This window comes from Triticum aestivum, chromosome 6A, assembly GCF_018294505.1.
Source record: "Triticum aestivum cultivar Chinese Spring chromosome 6A, IWGSC CS RefSeq v2.1, whole genome shotgun sequence".
NCBI classification, from domain to species: domain Eukaryota; kingdom Viridiplantae; phylum Streptophyta; class Magnoliopsida; order Poales; family Poaceae; genus Triticum; species Triticum aestivum.
The window spans coordinates 40,690,320-40,709,036 of record NC_057809.1 but is presented as its reverse complement, the minus strand read 5'-3'; positions in this window follow the sequence as shown (position 1 = coordinate 40,709,036).

Genomic DNA, 18,717 nt, shown 5'->3' with positions numbered 1-18,717 from the left:
GTCTTGTAGATCAAATGGCCCACGTTGTCCTCAACTTCAACACGTTCCTAGAGAAAACCAAGCTAAAAGACAATGGCAGCAATTATACGGACTGGGTCCGGAACCTGAGGATCATCCTCATAGCTGCCAAGAAAGAATATGTCCTACAAGCTCCGCTAGGTGACGCACCCGTCCCACAGAACCAAGACGTTATGAACGCTTGGCAGACACGTGCTGATGATTACTCCCTCGTTCAGTGCGGCATGCTTTACAGCTTAGAACCGGGGCGTTTTGAGCGACACGGAGCATATGAGATGTTCGAAGAGCTGAAAATGGTTTTCCAAGCTCATGCCCGGGTCGAGAGATATGAAGTCTCCGACAAGTTCTTCAGCTGTAAGATGGAGGAAAATAGTTCTGTCAGTGAGCACATACTCACTATGTCTGGATTACATAACCGCTTAACTCAGCTGGGAGTTAATCTCCCGGATGACGCGGTCATTGACAGAATCCTTCAGTCGCTTCCACCGAGCTACAAGAGCTTTGTGATGAACTTCAATATGCAGGGGATGGAAAAGACCATTCCTGAAGTATTTGCAATGCTGAAATCAGCTGAGGTAGAAGTCAAAAAGGAACATCAAGTGTTGATGGTGAATAAAACCACTAAGTTCAAGAAAGGCAAGGGTAAGAAGAACTTTAAGAAGGACGGCAAGGGAGTTGCCGCGCCCGGTAAGCAAGCTGCCGGGAAGAAGCCAAAGAATGGACCCAAGCCCGAGACTGAGTGTTTTTATTGCAAGGGAAGTGGTCACTGGAAGCGGAACTGCCCCAAATACTTAGCGGACAAGAAGGCCGGCAAAACGAAAGGTATATGTGATATACATGTAATTGATGTGTACCTTACCAGTACTCGTAGTAGCTCCTGGGTATTTGATACCGGTGCAGTTGCTCACATTTGTAACTCAAAGCAGGAGCTGCGGAATAAACGGAGACTGGCGAAGGGCGAGGTGACGATGCGCGTCGGGAATGGTTCCAAGGTCGATGTGATCGCCGTCGGCACGCTACCTCTACATTTACCTACGGGATTAGTTTTGAACCTCAATAATTGTTATTTAGTGCCAAGTTTGAGCATGAACATTGTATCAGGATCTCGTTTAATACGAGATGGCTACTCATTTAAATCCGAGAATAATGGTTGTTCTATTTATATGAGAGATATGTTTTATGGTCATGCTCCTATGGTGAATGGTTTATTCTTAATGAATCTCGAGCGTAATGCTACACATATTCATAGTGTGAATACCAAAAGATGTAAGGTTGATAATGATAGTCCCACATATTTGTGGCACTGCCGCCTTGGTCACATAGGTGTCAAACGCATGAAGAAGCTCCATGCAGATGGACTTTTAGAGTCTCTTGATTACGAATCATTTGACACATGCGAACCATGCCTCATGGGTAAGATGACCAAGACTCCGTTCTCAGGAACAATGGAGCGAGCAACCAACCTATTGGAAATCATACATACTGATGTGTGCGGTCCAATGAGTGTTGAGGCTCGTGGTGGCTATCGTTATGTTCTCACCCTCACTGATGACTTGAGTAGATATGGGTATATCTACTTAATGAAACACAAGTATGAAACCTTTGAAAAGTTCAAGGAATTTCAGAGTGAGGTTGAGAATCAACGTGATAGAAAAATCAAGTTTTTGCGATCATATCGTGGAGGAGAATACTTGAGACACGAATTTGGTACACACTTAAGAAAATGTGGAATAGTTTCACAACTCACGCCGCCTGGAACACCTCAGCGTAATGGTGTGTCCGAACGTCGTAATCGCACTCTACTGGATATGGTGCGATCTATGATGTCTCTTACCGATTTACCACTGTCATTTTGGGGCTATGCTTTAGAGACTGTTGCATTCACTTTAAATAGGGCTCCGTCGAAATCCATTGAGACGACACCGTTTGAATTATGGTTTGGGAAGAAGCCTAAGCTGTCGTTTCTAAAAGTTTGGGGATGCGATGCTTATGTCAAGAAACTTCAACCTGAAAAGCTCGAACGCAAGTCGGAAAAATGCGTCTTCATAGGATACCCTAAAGAAACTATTGGGTATACCTTCTACCTCAGATCCGAAGGCAAGATCTTTGTTGCCAAGAATGGATCCTTTCTAGAGAAGGAGTTTCTCTCGAAAGAAGTAAGTGGGAGGAAAGTAGAACTTGATGAAGTATTACCTCTTGAACCGGAAAGTGGCGCAACTCAAGAAAATGTTCCTGTGGTGCCTGCACCAATTAGAGAGGAAGTTAATGATGATGATCAAGATACTTCTGATCAAGCTCCTACTGAACTTCGAAGGTCCACAAGGACACGTTCCGCACCAGAGTGGTACGGCAACCCTGTCTTGGAAATCATGTTGTTAGACAACGATGAACCTTCGAACTATGAAGAAGCGATGGCGGGCCCGGATTCCGACAAATGGCTGGAAGCCATGAAATCCGAGATAGGATCCATGTATGAAAACGAAGTATGGACTTTGACTGACTTGCCCGATGATCGGCGAGCCATAGAAAATAAATGGATCTTTAAGAAGAAGACAGACACGGATGGTAATGTGACCATCTATAAAGCTAGGCTTGTCGCTAAGGGTTATCAACAAGTTCAAGGGGTTGACTACGATGAGACATTCTCTCCCGTAGCAAAGCTGAAGTCCGTCTGAATCATGTTAGCAATTGCCGCATACTATGATTATGAGATATGGCAAATGGACGTCAAAACGGCATTCCTTAACGGTTATCTTAAGGAAGAACTGTATATGATGCAGCCGGAAGGTTTTGTCGATCCTAAGAATGCTGACAAGGTGTGCAAGCTCCAACGCTCGATTTATGGGCTGGTGCAGGCATCTCGGAGTTGGAACATTCGCTTTGATGAGATGATCAAAGCGTTTGGGTTTATGCAGACATATGGAGAAGCCTGCGTTTACAAGAAGGTGAGTGGGAGCTCTGTAGCATTTCTCATATTATATGTAGATGACATACTTTTGATGGGAAATGATATAGAGCTTTTGGACAGCATTAAGGCCTACTTGAATAAGAGTTTTCAATGAAGGACCTTGGAGAAGCTGCTTATATATTAGGCATCAAGATCTATAGAGATAGATCAAGACGCCTCATAGGTCTTTCACAAAGCACATACCTAGATAAGATATTTAAGAAGTTCAATATGGATCAGTCTAAGAAGGGGTTCTTGCCTGTGTTCCAAGGTGTGAAATTGAGCTCAGCTCAATGTCCGACCACGGCAGAAGATATAGAAGAGATGAGTGTCATCCCCTATGCCTCAGCCATAGGTTCTATTATGTATGCCATGCTGTGTACCAGACCTGATGTAAACCTTGTCGTAAGTTTGGTAGGTAGGTACCAAAGTAATCCCGGCAAGGAACACTGGACAGCGGTCAAGAATATCCTGAAGTACCTGAAAAGGACTAAGGAAATGTTTCTCGTTTATGGAGGTGATGAAGAGCTCTTCGTAAAGGGTTACGTCGACGCTAGCTTCGACACAGATCTGGATGACTCTAAGTCACAAACTGGATACGTGTATATTTTGAATGGTGGGGCAGTAAGCTGGTGCAGTTGCGAGCAAAGCGTTGTGGCAGGATCTACATGTGAAGTAGAGTACATGGCAGCCTCGGAGGCAGCACACGAAGCAGTCTGGGTGAAGGAGTTCATTACCGACCTAGGAGTCATACCCAATGCGTCGGGCCCGATGACTCTCTTCTATGACAACACTGGAGCTATTGCCCTTGCCAAGGAGCCCAGGTTTCATAGGAAGACCAGGCATATCAAGCGTCGCTTCAACTCCATTCGTGAAAGTGTTCAAAATGGAGACATAGAGATTTGTAAAGTACATACGGACCTGAATGTAGCAGATCCATTGACTAAACCTCTCCCTAGAGCAAAACATGATCAACACCAGAATTCCATGGGTGTTCGATTCATCACAATGTAACTAGATGATTGACTCTAGTGCAAGTGGAAGACTGTTGGAAATATGTGTTGGGGAACGTAGTAATTTCAAAAAAAATCCTACGCACACGCAAGATCATGGTGATGCATAGCAACGAGAGGAGAGTGTGATCTACGTACCCTTTGTAGATCGACAACGGAAGCGTTTGGTTGATGTAGTCGTACGTCTTCACGGCCCGACCGATCAAGCACCGAAACTACGGCACCTCCGAGTTTTAGCACACGTTCAGCTCGATGACGACCCCGGGACTCCGATCCAGCAAAGTGTCGGGGAAGTGTTCCGTCAGCACGACGGCGTGGTGACGATCTTGATGTACTACTGCTGCAGGGCTTCGCCTAAGCACCGCTACAATATTATCGAGGACTATGGTGGCTGGGGGCGCCGCACACGGCTAAGAATAAGATCACGTGGATCAACTTGTGTTCATGGGGTGCCCCTTGCCTCAGTATATAAAGGATGGAGGAGGAGGAGGCCGGCCAAGGCTAGGTGCGGCCAGGATGTGGAGTCCTACTAGGACTCCAAGTCCTAGTAGTAGTCCACCAAGAAGGGAGGAAGGGTGAAGGAAGTGGAGGAGAAGGAGAGGTGGCCGGCCCCCTTTTCCCTAGTCCAATTCGGACTAGAGGGGAGGGGGGGCGCAGCAGCCCCTTGGCCCTTTCTCCTCTTCCCACTAAAGCCCATCAAGGCCCATTGCTTCTCCCGTAACTACCCGGTACTCCGAAAAATACCCAAATCACTCGGAACCTTTCCGATGTCCGAATATAGTCGTCCAATATATCGATCTTTACGTCTCGACCATTTCGAGACTCCTCGTCATGTCCCCGATCTCATCCGGGACTCCGAACTCCTTCGGTACATCGAAACTCATAAACTCATAATATAACTGTCATCGAAACCTTAAGCGTGCGGACCCTATGGGTTCGAGAACAATGTAGACATGACCGAGACACGTCTCCAGTCAATAACCAATAGCGGGACCTGGATGCCCATATTGGCTCCTACATATTCTACGAAGATCTTTATCGGTCAGACCGCATAACAACATACGTTGTTCCCTTTGTCATCGGTATGTTACTTGTAGTGACCCGACCCGAATGGATCAAGTGCTCTGTGTTCAGGTGTCATCCCTGGATCAGTAATGCTAACACCACACAGTATATCGAAGGATTTATAGCAGAGTGGCAATCACACACTTATTACATCGTTGTCTCAAAGAGAACTTACAATAAATATGGCTTAAGGCCATCTAATAACGATAACAGCGGAAGACTCGGAAGATAAATGGGTCCATCAACTCCAACGGCATCACTGAGTATAGGGCCACGACCTAAAAACACCTTACTCGTCGTCTAAAAAGTCTGCAACATGAGAAGTTGCAGCCCGAAAATGGGTCAGCACATGGAATATGCTGGCAATGTAACACATAGAGAGTAATGGAATGAAACAGCTATACTATATGCATATATGGCTGGTGGAAAGCTCTATGGCTACAGTTTTGCGTAAAGCCAGTTTTTCCCTACTGCAAAGGAATAAATTTGTTTAACTATCATGGTAGTTGTTAAACATCGAGAATGGTTGACAGCATTCCGATCCCAATTAAGTGAACAATTAAAACCCAACAACATTAATTAGAAGTAACATGTTGAGATTCACATGATATTCAAGTACTAGATACTCAAGTTGTCCATAACCGGGGACACGGCTAATCATGATTAGTTTGTACACTCTGCAGAGGTTTGCGCACTTTTCCCCACATGACTCGATCGCCTCCGTTTGTTTTCTCGCACTACATGGTGTTTGAGAAATGGATGACCGAGACACAGTCTTTCAGAAGCGCTAGCACCTTACATGTGGGGTAGACCGTACCACCTACAACCCCTACATCTGCTAGTCCACCCCGTAAGAGTTCGCACAACTTAGTCAACTATGCCAGAGCCCATAGTAGCATGTGGCTGCACATGGAAGTTTCTAGCATGAAAGATCTTATGATCCCTTTGGGCCTGGGTGGCGGTCCAAAAAAAACAGGCAAATCCTGATACACATCAGGTGCCTCAATCCACCCAGATGTGTGTTTAAGTTGCCACCTTAGATAAACCATTAAAATTATCAACTCACATCTGTCATGGATATCACTCACCCAATCCACATCTACTAGCATAGCATGGCATAATAAGCAAACGTAGAAGTAACTCCCAAAGGTTTCATAATAATACAGGTGATAGGTACTACCTCATCTACTTCCCATCCCACAGTTTAATTAGATCCTAATCATGCAATGTGAGAGGATTAATCTAATGCAATAAAACATGGGTTGTAGAAAAAGGTATGATCAAAGTGTTACTTGCCTTGCTGATGATCCGCGAGACCTAGGGTTTGAAGTAACAAGCGGCGCAATCCGGGTGATCTATCGCAGACAAACAACAAGCATACAATAAGTACTCGTCTAATGCACAGGTAAAACTCGAACGAGAGAACGAACTAGAAAGTTCAACTTAAGAATTCCGGTTACAAAGAAAGAACAAACCGAACAAAGAAACGGAAAACAAACGGCGGAAGAAAACAACTCGGTTCTAGCGAGTTGAAACTAGGTCAAATTTTATTGTGGCAAAAACTTGTTCAAGTTGATTAGTCGGAACGGCGGTTTCGAAATGAAACTCCAGGCGCTTGAATCACCTGATTCCGATAAACGAGCGAGAAGAAAGACTAGAACGAAGATCGGATCTGAGATCGCGATCGCGGAATAAATCCGACGAAAAGAAAGAGACGAACGGTTAAACGAACGGGCATCATTAACCGGGGAATAATCGGTGATAACGTTCGTTGAGACGAACAGTCCGAAAGAAGAACGAAAACCGATCTAGGGTTTCGGAAAAGAAACCGAAAAGAAACGGAAAACCAATCTAGAGACCGGAATGATTTAGAAAAGAACCGGAAAGAAAACGAATCGGAAGAGAAGAAAAGAATCGGAATGGTTTATAAGAAAAACCAAACCGGGGAAAAGAAAAAGAGAGGCGCGGCTACCTCGGGAGGTGGGCTTCGGGCGGCGGCGGTTTAGGCGCGGGGCGGCGCGTGCATGAGGGGCGGCGGCGGCGGTGGTGAGGGACGCCGGGTGGGGCGCGGCTAAGGAGGCGCGGGTGGGGTGGGGCTTGGGGTTTGATTTGATGTTTTGGAGGGGCAGGGTGTGGGGGTATTTATATTGGTGAGGGGAGGGGGTTTCTTGGGGTAGGCGACAAGAAATAGAGTAGGAAAAGGAAAACGAAACAAAGGAAAGAGGGGGGGCTACGGCCTAGAGTCCCGCTGGGACTCGGCCTGGGGTGGCGGCTGCCTCGCCTGGCGCCTGGCGCGCGCGGCTGGGGCTGGGTCCTAGCCGGCCGGCCTGCTGGCTGGGCCTTGGCCCAAGGCGCTGCTCCTTTTTTTTTAAATCGGTTACGCGCGCAGAAAAACGAAGAAAAGAAAATCTAAACGAACTCCAAAAAATATAAAGTAAATTTTCCCCGACTCCTAAAAATGAGTCGAAAAATGAACTTTTCTCCGGGCCTAAAATGCAATTTTGGAAAACACGCATTTTTCCCTATCCAAATAAAATGCAAACAAACACCGGAAAACAAAATTTGATCTATTTATTATATCTTCATTTTTCCTCAATTTTGGGAAAGTCATATTATTCCCTCTCTTGTATTTTTGATATCGGAAAAATAATTGAAGATGAAATAAATAAATCAAATGATCCTCTTTTTCCAAAATTTGAGAGAACTCTCAAATATGAAAATAGCGAAATCTCCAACTCTCTCCGAGGGTCCTTGAGTTGCGTGAAATTTCTAGGATCGGGCAAAATGCAAGAAAATATGCTATGCATGATGATCTAGTGTATAACATTCCAAATTGAAAATTTGGGATATTACAAACCTACCCCCCTTAAGATGAATCTCGCCCTCGAGATTCGGGTTGGCTAGAAAATAGGTGAGGGTGGTCCTTGAGCAAATCTTCTTCTCTCTCCCAGGTGGCTTCATCCTCTGAGTGGTGGTTCCACTGAAATTTGCAAAACTTGATAACCTTGCTGCGAGTAACTCTGCTGGCATAATCGAGAATCTTGACTGGCTTCTCCTCATATGTTAAGTCGTCCTTCAACTGAATCTCTTCGAGTGGCACGGTATCTCTTAGCGGTACCTCCGCCATCTCGGCGTGACATTTCTTCAGCTGAGAAACATGGAATACATCATGAACTCCTGACAGTCCCTCTGGTAATTCCAACTTATAAGCGACTTCTCCCATACGTTGCAAGATCTTGTACGGTCCAACGAAACGCGGTGCTAACTTTCCCTTAACTCCAAAGCGCTTAACTCCTCGAAGTGGGGATACTCGGAGATAAACTCTGTCTCCGGTTTCGTAAACTGTCTCCTTGCGTTTAGAATCTGCGTAGCTCTTCTGCCTGGACTGGGCTACCTTGAGCCTATCGCGAATCAACTTAACTTTCCGTTCAGACTCCTTAATCAAATCTGGTCCAAAGAATTGACGGTCTCCAACTTCGTCCCATGACAACGGTGTCCTGCACCTCCTTCCGTATAAAGCTTCGAAAGGTGCCATCTTCAAACTGGTTTGGTAACTGTTGTTATAAGAAAACTCCGCATACGGCAAGTTATCGTCCCAACTAGATCCATAATCTAGTGCACAAGCTCTCAGCATATCCTCCAAAATCTGATTGACTCTCTCGGTCTGTCCATCCGTCTGCGGATGAAAAGCTGTGCTGAACTCTAGTCTGGTTCCTAAAGTTTCATGCAACTGATTCCAAAACTTTGAGGTAAATTGGGTTCCTCTATCTGATACGATACTCCTCAGAACTCCATGCAAACAAATGATCCTAGTCATGTATACCTTTGCCAACTTAGCACTGGTGTAAGTGGTCTTAACTGGAATAAAATGTGCTACCTTTGTCAAACGATCAACTACTACCCATATCGAGTCATAGCCTGCTTTCGTCCTGGGTAGTCCCGTGATAAAATCCATGCCTATCTTATCCCACTTCCATTCGGGTATCGGCAATGGTTGTAACAATCCTGCTGGCTTCTGATGCTCTGCCTTTACTCTCTGACATACGTCACAAACTGCTACATATGCTGCAATATCCTTCTTCATTCCGGTCCACCAGAATGTTTCCTTCAAATCCAAATACATCTTGGTATTCCCTGGGTGAATCGAATACGGTGAATCATGTGCCTCTTGCAAAATCAACTTCCTGATCTCCGGGTCATTTGGCACATAAACACGGTCCTCAAACCATAGGGTATCGTGCTCATCCTCACGAAATCCCTTTGCTTTTCCTTCGCTCAATTTCTCTTTTATAGCAGCAATCTCCTTGTCAGATTTCTGAGCTTCTCTGATCTTATCCATCAATGTTGACTGAATCTCCAATGTTGCTACATAGCCTCTCGGAACTATTTCCAAACATAGCTCACGAAGGTTTTCTGCTAACTCCTTGGGTATTTTCCCCGTCATTAGAGTATTGACATGGCTCTTACGGCTCAATGCGTCAGCTACTACATTAGCTTTTCCGGGATGGTAATGCAATCTCATGTCATAATCCTTGATGAGCTCCAACCATCTCCTTTGTCTGAGGTTCAACTCCTTCTGCGTGAAAATGTACTTCAAACTCTTGTGATCCGTGTACACCTCACAATGATTTCCAATGAGGAAATGTCTCCATGTTTTCAATGCATGCACTACGGCTGCTAACTCCAAATCATGCGTGGCATAATTCAACTCATGAGGCTTCAGTTGTCGTGAAGCATACGAAACAACTCTCCCTTCCTGCATAAGCACTGCTCCAAGTCCTCGACGTGAAGCGTCGCAATACACCTCATAATCCTTGGTCTGATCTGGCAAAATCAATACTGGTGAGGTAACCAAGCGTTTCTTCAACTCCTGGAAACTAGCCTCACACTCCTCAGTCCATTTGAACTTAGTATCCTTCTTCAACAACTCCGTCATAGGCTTCGCAATCTTTGAAAAATTCTCAATAACCTCCGGTAGTATCCTGCGAGTCCAAGAAAACTCCGGATCTCTCCAATTGTTGTTGGTGCTTCCCATTTGGTTATGGTCTCAACCTTTGTGGGGTCAACTGCTATACCTTCTCCGGATATAACGTGTCCGAGGAATCCAACTTCCTTCAACCAAAACTCACATTTGCTGAATTTGGCGTATAACTGATGTTCCCTTAGTTTCTCCAAAACCAAACGCAAATGTTCCTTATGCTCCTCTTCATTCTTTGAATAAACCAGGATGTCATCAATGAACACTATGACGAACTTATCCAAAAACTCCATAAACACTTTGTTCATCAGGTTCATAAAATAGGCAGGTGCGTTAGTCAATCCAAATGACATAACGGTATACTCATACAGTCCATATCTTGTGGTGAATGATGTCTTAGGTATGTCCTGCTCTCGAATCTTCAATTGATGGTACCCTGATCGCAAATCGATCTTGGAAAACACTTTAGCTCCTTGCAAACGATCAAACAGATCATTGATCATTGGCAGTGGGTACTTGTTCTTGATGGTTACTTCATTCAATCCCCGATAATCTACAACCATCCTTAATGATCCATCCTTCTTTTCCACTAGAAGTACGGGTGATCCCCAAGGCGAAGAACTTGGGCGAATGTAACCTTTATCCAATAACTCCTTAATCTGATTCTTAATTTCCACCAAATCCTTTGCTGGCATCCGGTACGGTTGCTTCGATATTGGGCCTGTACCTGGCAATAACTCAATCAAAAACTCAATGTCTCTATCCGGTGGCATGCCTGGTAATTCCTCAGGAAATACATCAGGAAAATCCTTTACCACTGGTACTTCCTCTTGCACAACTCCTGTTAGGCAGTTTACTTGTGTCCTGTTTGGCACATGCCGGGATACATACTTGATCCTTCTTCCTTCTGGTGTGGTAAGCAAAATTGTCTTACTAGCACAATCGATGTTTCCTCCATACATCGACAGCCAATCCATGCCTAATATCACATCCAATCCTTGAGATTCCAATACTATTAGGTCTGAGGGAAACACATAGTTACCAATCCTTAATGGTAACCGATCACACCATCGTCTAGCCATAAACTCCGCTCCTGGTGAGCTTACTAACATGGGTGTCCTAAGGGCTTGGGTTGGCAGGTTATATTTATCCACAAATCCCCTTGATATGTATGAATGCGATGCACCAGTATCAAAAAGAACGAGTGCGGTAAATGTCTTAACCAAAAACTTACCGATTACTGCATCGGGCTGATCTTCAACCTCCTCCACATTAATGTGGTTCACCTGTCCCCTATTGAAAGGGTTTGGCTTCTTCCCAGAGCTTCCATTGCCATTTCCATTCTGTCCTTCGGGACATTCATTTGCATAATGTCCGGTCTTAGAACACTTGAAACAGGTGACTTGACTCAGATCTCTCTTGGTTGGGGTCGATGGGATGGTACGGTTCTGGCCGTTGCTTCCTCCATTCCCATTACCATTCTTGTGGTCATTATGGTTGTGCGAACTACCTCCTCTATGGGTATGCTGAAACTGAAATCCCGGTTTAGGGGCAAAATGGGGCTTCTGCTGGGCTCCAGAGTTATACTTCCCCTGTCCATACTTCCTCTTACGGTTTTCAATCTGTTGTTGCTTTCCTTCAATCATGATGGCACGATCTACCAACTCCTGGTAGTTGTTGAAACTTGCTACCATCAATTTCATGCTTAGGTCATCATTCAATCCTTCCAGGAATTTCTCCTGCTTAGCTGCATCCGTAGCAACGTCATCTGGGGCATAGCGTGCTAGCTTACTAAACTCCTCCACATACTTGCCAACTGTTCGTCCTCCTTGGCATAAGTTGCGAAACTCATGCTTCTTCATGGCCATAGCTCCTACTGAAACATGGGCAGTGCGGAAAGCTTGCTGAAACTGATCCCATGTGACAGTGTCAACTGGGTAAGTGGCTATGAAATTCTCCCACCATGCTGCCGCGGGTCCGTCAAGCTGGTGAGCGGCAAACTTCACTTTCTCACCATCTGTGCATCCTGCAGTGGTCAACTCCCTTCCTATCTTGCGGAGCCAATCGTCTGCTACTATCGGCTCGGTGCTACTGGAAAACACCGGCGGATTCGGCCTAAGGAAACGGGCTAAGTGGTCAACAGGTGGTGGTGGTGGTGGTGGGTTGTTGTTGTTGTTCTGCTGGTTCTGGACTAACATCTGCATCAATTGATTCTGTTGCTGGATCAACTGAGTGAGCTCCGGTGGGAATCCATTGTCACGTCTCAGAGGCATCTGAGGGTTTAGAAAAGACGAGAATTAAGAATAGAGTGAGGTCTAAAGGGAAAACACTACCCCAATGCACATGAGCAAATGCACACAAAATCACTTCATTCAATCAAACAAGGGCTTACAATCGGTCTAAAACTATCGCAAAAGCGCTTGAACTATAATGTTTACATGGGGAAATACTACTACTATCTGGTGGTCATCTAGAAATTTGAACCGGTGGAAGACTCCATGATATCTGCTCCAGCTTCGTCTTCAAAGTCGGGTTCACTTGGATCCGAATCGGTGTCGTCGATGATGATGTAGTTGTCCGGACATGCGACGTACTCGTCTTCCTCCTGGATGCTAACTTCCTCTTGAGTTCTTCAATCTCCTGCTTAAGATCGCCATTGTGCCTTGCTAGAGCTACGATCTCATCCATGTAGTCCTTGCGTTTAGCCTTCAGTTCTCCTTCTAGCTCGATGATCCTTGCCTTTGCATTCTTCAACTCTATCATGTCATTGCACATCTGGTTCTCGTGGCGGCGAATGTGCTGGTTTAACTCCTGGATGAAAGATGCAATGGATCTATCCTTCTTGGTGCTGACTAACTCCCATTGTTCATCTCGGCGTCCGCAAATCTGGTAGATAGTGTCCTTAAGGTCTTCTTGATAAACTTCTCCAATGCGTCCTATGGTGATATGAGCTGCCATGCTCCTTCCCAGACTCCAGGTTGGTGCATTGAAAACACTATCTATGGGCTTCGTGATTGGTGCGAATGTCCTTCCCGGAACGTGAGCTTGAATCTTCCAGCGCTCCTCTTCAGGCAGAGTGGCGTTGAAGGTTCCCGTGAAGCTTGGTAATCCAATGTTCAGGTACTTGGTGACTTCCTTCAGGTGAAATCCAAATGGTGTGCCTTCATCCGGTTGAGCATACTTAATCTTCGCGTTCGTCATCCTAAAAGAGTAGAAAAGATGAGGAGTTTAGAAAATGAGAAGAGAATGGTGATCTATGGCTTTAACTTAGTGGTCGTGTCCTACAGTCAGCGTGTGCTCTGATACCATCTCTGTAGCGACCCGACCCGAATGGATCAAGTGCTCTGTGCTCAGGTGTCATCCCTGGATCAGTAATGCTGACACCACACAGTACATCGAAGGATTTATAGCAGAGTGGCAATCACACACTTATTACATCGTTGTCTCAAAGAGAACTTTTACAATAAATATGGCTTAAGGCCATCTAATAACGATAACAGCGGAAGACTCGGAAGATAAATGGGTCCATCAACTCCAACGGCATCACTGAGTATAGGACCACGACCTAAAAGCACCTTACTCGTCGTCTGAAAAGTCTGCAACATGAGAAGTTGCAGCCCGAAAACGGGTCAGCACATGGAATATGCTGGCCATGTAACACATAGAGAGTAATGGAATGAAACAGCTATACTATATGCATATATGGCTGGTGGAAAGCTCTATGGTTACAGTTTTGCGTAAAGCCAGTTTTTCCCTACTGCAAAGGAATAAATTTGTTTAACTATCATGGTAGTTGTTAAACATCGAGAATGGTTGACAACATTCCGATCCCAATTAAGTGAACAATTAAAACGCATCAACATTAATTAGAAGTAACATGTTGAGATTCACATGATATTCAAGTACTAGATACTCAAGTTGTCCATAACCGGGGACACGGCTAATCATGATTAGTTTGTACACTCTGCAGAGGTTTGCGCACTTTTCCCCACATGACTCGATCGCCTCCGTTTGTTTTCTCGCACTACATGGTGTTTGAGAAACGGATGACCGAGACATAGTCTTTCAGAAGCGCTAGCACCTTACATGTGGGGTAGACCGTACCACCTACAACCCCTACATCTGCTAGTCCACCCCGTAAGAGTTCGCACAACTTAGTCAACTATGCCAGAGCCCATAGTAGCATGTGGCTGCACACGGAAGTTTCTAGCATGAAAGATCTTATGATCCCTTTGGGCCTGGGTGGCGGTCCAAAAAAAACAGGCAAGTCCTGATAGACATCAGGTGCCTCAATCCACCCAGATGTGTGTTTAAGTTGCCACCTTAGATAAACCATTAAAATTATCAACTCACATCTGTCATGGATATCACTCACCCAATCCACGTCTACTAGCATAGCATGGCATAATAAGCAAACGTAGAAGTAACTCCCAAAGGTTTCATAATAATACAGGTGATAGGTACTACCTCATCTACTTCCCATCCCACAGTTTAATTAGATCCTAATCATGCAATGTGAGAGGATTGATCTAATGCAATAAAACATGGGTTGTAGAAAAAGGTATGATCAAAGTGTTACTTGCCTTGCTGATGATCCGCGAGACCTAGGGTTTCGAAGTAACAAGCGGTGCAATCCGGGTGATCTATCGCAGACAAACAACAAGCATACAATAAGTACTCATCTAATGCACAGGTAAAACTCGAACAGAGAACGAACCAGAAAGTTCAACTTAAGAACTCCGGTTGCAAAGAAAGAACGAACCGAACAAAGAAACGGAAAACAAACGGCGGAAGAAAACAACTTGGTTCTAGCAAGTTGAAACTAGGTCATATTTTATTGTGGCAAAAACTTGTTCAAGTTGATTAGTCGGAACGGCGGTTTCGAAACGAAACTCCAGGCGCTTGAATCACCTGATTCCGATAAACGAGCGAGAAGAAAGACTAGAACGAAGATCGGATCTGAGATCGTGATCGCGGAATAAATCCGACGAAAAGAAAGAGACGAACGGTTAAACGAACGGGCGTCGTTAACCGGAGAATAATCGGTGATCACGTTCGTTGAGACGAACGGTCCGAAAGAAGAACGAAAACCGATCTAGGGTTTCGGAAAAGAAACCGAAAAGAAACGGAAAACCAATCTAGAGACCGGAACGATTTAGAAAAGAACCGGAAAGAAAACGAATCGGAAGAGAAGAAAAGAATCGGAATAGTTTATAAGAAAAACCGATCCGGGGAAAAGAAAAAGAGATGCGCGGCTACCTCGGGAGGCGGGCTCCGGGTGGCGGCGGCTAAGGGCGGCGGCGGCGGCTTAGGCGCGGGGCGGCGCGTGCGTGAGGGGCGGCGCGTGCGTGAGGGGCGGCGGCGGCGGTGGTGAGGGGCGCAGGGTGGGGCGCGGCTAAGGAGGCGTGGGGTGGGGTGGGGCTTGGGGTTTGATTTGATGTTTTGGAGGGGGAGGGTGTGGGGGTATTTATATTGGTGAGGGGAGGGGGTTTCTTGGGGTAGGGGACAAGAAATAGAGTAGGAAAAGGAAAACGAAACAAAGGAAAGAGGGGGGGCTACGGCCTAGAGTCCCGCTGGGACTCGGCCTGGGGCGGCGGCTGCCTCGCCTGGCGCCTGGCGCGCACGGCTGGGGCTGGGGCCTGGCCGGCCGGCCTGCTGGCTGGGCCTTGGCCCAACGTGCTGCTCCTTTTTTTTAAATCGGTTACGCGTGCAGAAAAACAAAGAAAAGAAAATCTAAACGAACTCCAAAAAATCTAAAGTAAATTTTCCCCGACTCCTAAAAATGAGTCGAACAAAATGAACTTTTCTCCGGGCCTAAAATGCAATTTTTGAAAACACGCATTTTTCCCTATCCAAATAAAATGCAAACAAACACCGGAAAACAAAATTTGATCTATTTATTAAATCTTCATTTTTCCTCAATTTTGGGAAAGTCATATTATTCCCTCTCTTATATTTTTGATATCGGAAAAACAATTGAAGATGAAATAAATAAATCAAATGATCCTCTTTTTCCAAAATTTGAGAGAACTCTCAAATATGAAAATAACGAAATCTCCAACTCTCTCCGAGGGTCCTTGAGTTGCGTGAAATTTCTAGGATCGGTCAAAATTCAAGAAAATATACTATGCATGATGATCTAGTGTATAACATTCCAAATTGAAAATTTGGGATGTTACATTACTTGCCTGAGATTCGATCGTCGGTATCCAATACCTAGTTCAATCTCGTTACCGGCAAGTCTCTTTACTCGTTCCATAATACATCATCCCGCAACTAACTCATTAGTTGCAATGCTTGCAAGGCTTAAGTGACGTGCATTACCGAGAGGGCCTAGAGATACCTCTCCGACGATCGGAGTGACAAATCCCAATCTCGAAATACGCCAACCCAACATGTACCTTTGGAGACACTTGTAGAGCTCCTTTATAATCACCCAGTTACGTTGTGACATTTGGTAGCACACAAAGTGTTCCTCCGGCACACGGGAGTTACATAATCTCATAGTCATAGGAACATGTATAAGTCATGAAGAAAGCAATAGCAACATACTAAACGATCGGATGCTAAGCTAATGGAATGGGTCATGGCAATCAGATCATTCAACTAATGATGTGATCCTGTTAATCAAATAACAACTCTTTTGTCTATGGTTAGGAAACATAACCATCTTTGATTAACGAACTAGTCAAGTAGAGGCATACTAGTGACACTCTGTTTGTCTATGTATTCACACATGTATTATGTTTCCGGTTAATACAATTCTAGCATGAATAATAAACATTTATCATGATATAAGGAAATAAATAATAACTTTATTATTGCCTCTAGGGCATATTTCCTTCAGTCTCCCACTTGCACTAGAGTCAATAATCTAGATTACACAGCCATGTGATTTAACAGAAATAGTTCACATCACCATGTGATTAACACCCATAGTTCACATTGATATGTGATCAACACCCAAAGGGTTTACTAGATTCAGTAATCTAGTTCACATCACTATGTGATTAACACCCAAGGAGTACTAAGGTGTGATCATGTTTTGCTTGTGAGAGAATCTTAGTCAACGGGTCTGTCACATTCAGATCCGTAAGTATTTTGCAAATATTTATGTCAACAATGCTCTGCATGGAGCTACTCTAGCTAATTGCTCCCACTTTCAATATGTATCTAGATCGAGACTTAGAGTCATCCAGATCTGTGTCAAAACTTGCATCGACGTAACTTTTTATGACGAACCTTTTTGTCACCTCCATAATTGAGAAATATTTCCTTATTCCACTAAGGATAATTTTGACGTTGTTCAGTGATCTACTCTTAGATCACTATTGTACTCCCTTGCTTAACACAGTGTAGGGTATACAATAGATCTGGTACACAGCATGGCATACTTTATAGAACCTATGGCTGAGGCATAGGGAATGACTTTCATTCTATTTCTATCTTCTGCCGTGGTCGGGCTTTGAGTCTTACTCAATTTCACACCTTGCAACACAGGCAAGAACTCTTTCTTTGATTGTTCCATTTTGAACTACTTCAAAATCTTGTCAAGGTATGTACTCATTGAAAAACTTATCAAGCGTCTTGATCTATCTCTATAGATCTTGATGCTCAATATGTAAGCAGCTTTACCGAGGTCTTTCTTTGAAAAACTCCTTTCAAATATTCCTTTATGGTTTCCAGAAAATTATACATTATTTCTGATCAACAATATGTTGTTCACATATACTTATCAGAAATGTTGTAGTGCTCCCACTCACTTTCTTGTAAATACAGGCTTCATCGCTAGTCTGTATAAAACTATATGCTTTGATCAACTTATCAAAGCGTATATTCCAACTCCGAGATTCTTGCACCAGTCCATAGATGGATCGCTGGAGCTTGCATATTTAGTTAACACCTTTAGGATCGACAAAACCTTCTAGTTGCATCGTATACAACTCTTCTTTAGTAAATCCATTAAGGAATGCAGTTTTGTTTATCCATTTGCCAGATTTCATAAAATGCGGCAATTGCTAACATGATTCGGACAGACTTAAGCATAGATACGAGTGAGAAAATCTCATCGTAGTCAACACCTTGAACTTTGTCGAAAACCTTTTGCGACAATTCTAGCTTTGTAGATAGTAACACTACTATCAGCGTCCGTCTTCCTCTTGAAGATCCATTTATTTTCTATGGCTTGCCGATCATCGGGAAAGTCAACCAAAGTCCATACTTTGTTCACACATGGATCATATCTCAGATTTCATGGCCTCAAACCATTTCGCGGAATCTGGGCTCATCATCGCTTCCTCATAGTTCGCAAGTTCGTCATGGTCTAGTAACATGACTTCTAGAACAGGATTACCGTACCACTCTGGTGCGGATCTCACTCTGGTTTACCTACGAGATTTGGTAGTAACTTGATCTAAAGTTACATGATCATCATCATTAGCTTCCTCACTAATTGGTGTAGTAGTCACAGGAACAGATTTCTGTGATGAACTACTTTCCAATAAGGGAGCAGGTACAGTTACCTCATCAAGTTCTACTTTCCTCCCACTCACTTCTTTCGAGAGAAACTCCTTCTCTAGAAAAACTCCGAATTTAGCAACAAAAGTCTTGCCTTCGGATTTGTGATAGAAGGTGTACCCAACAGTCTGCTTTGGGTATCCTATGAAGACATATTTCTCCGATTTGGGTTTGAGCTT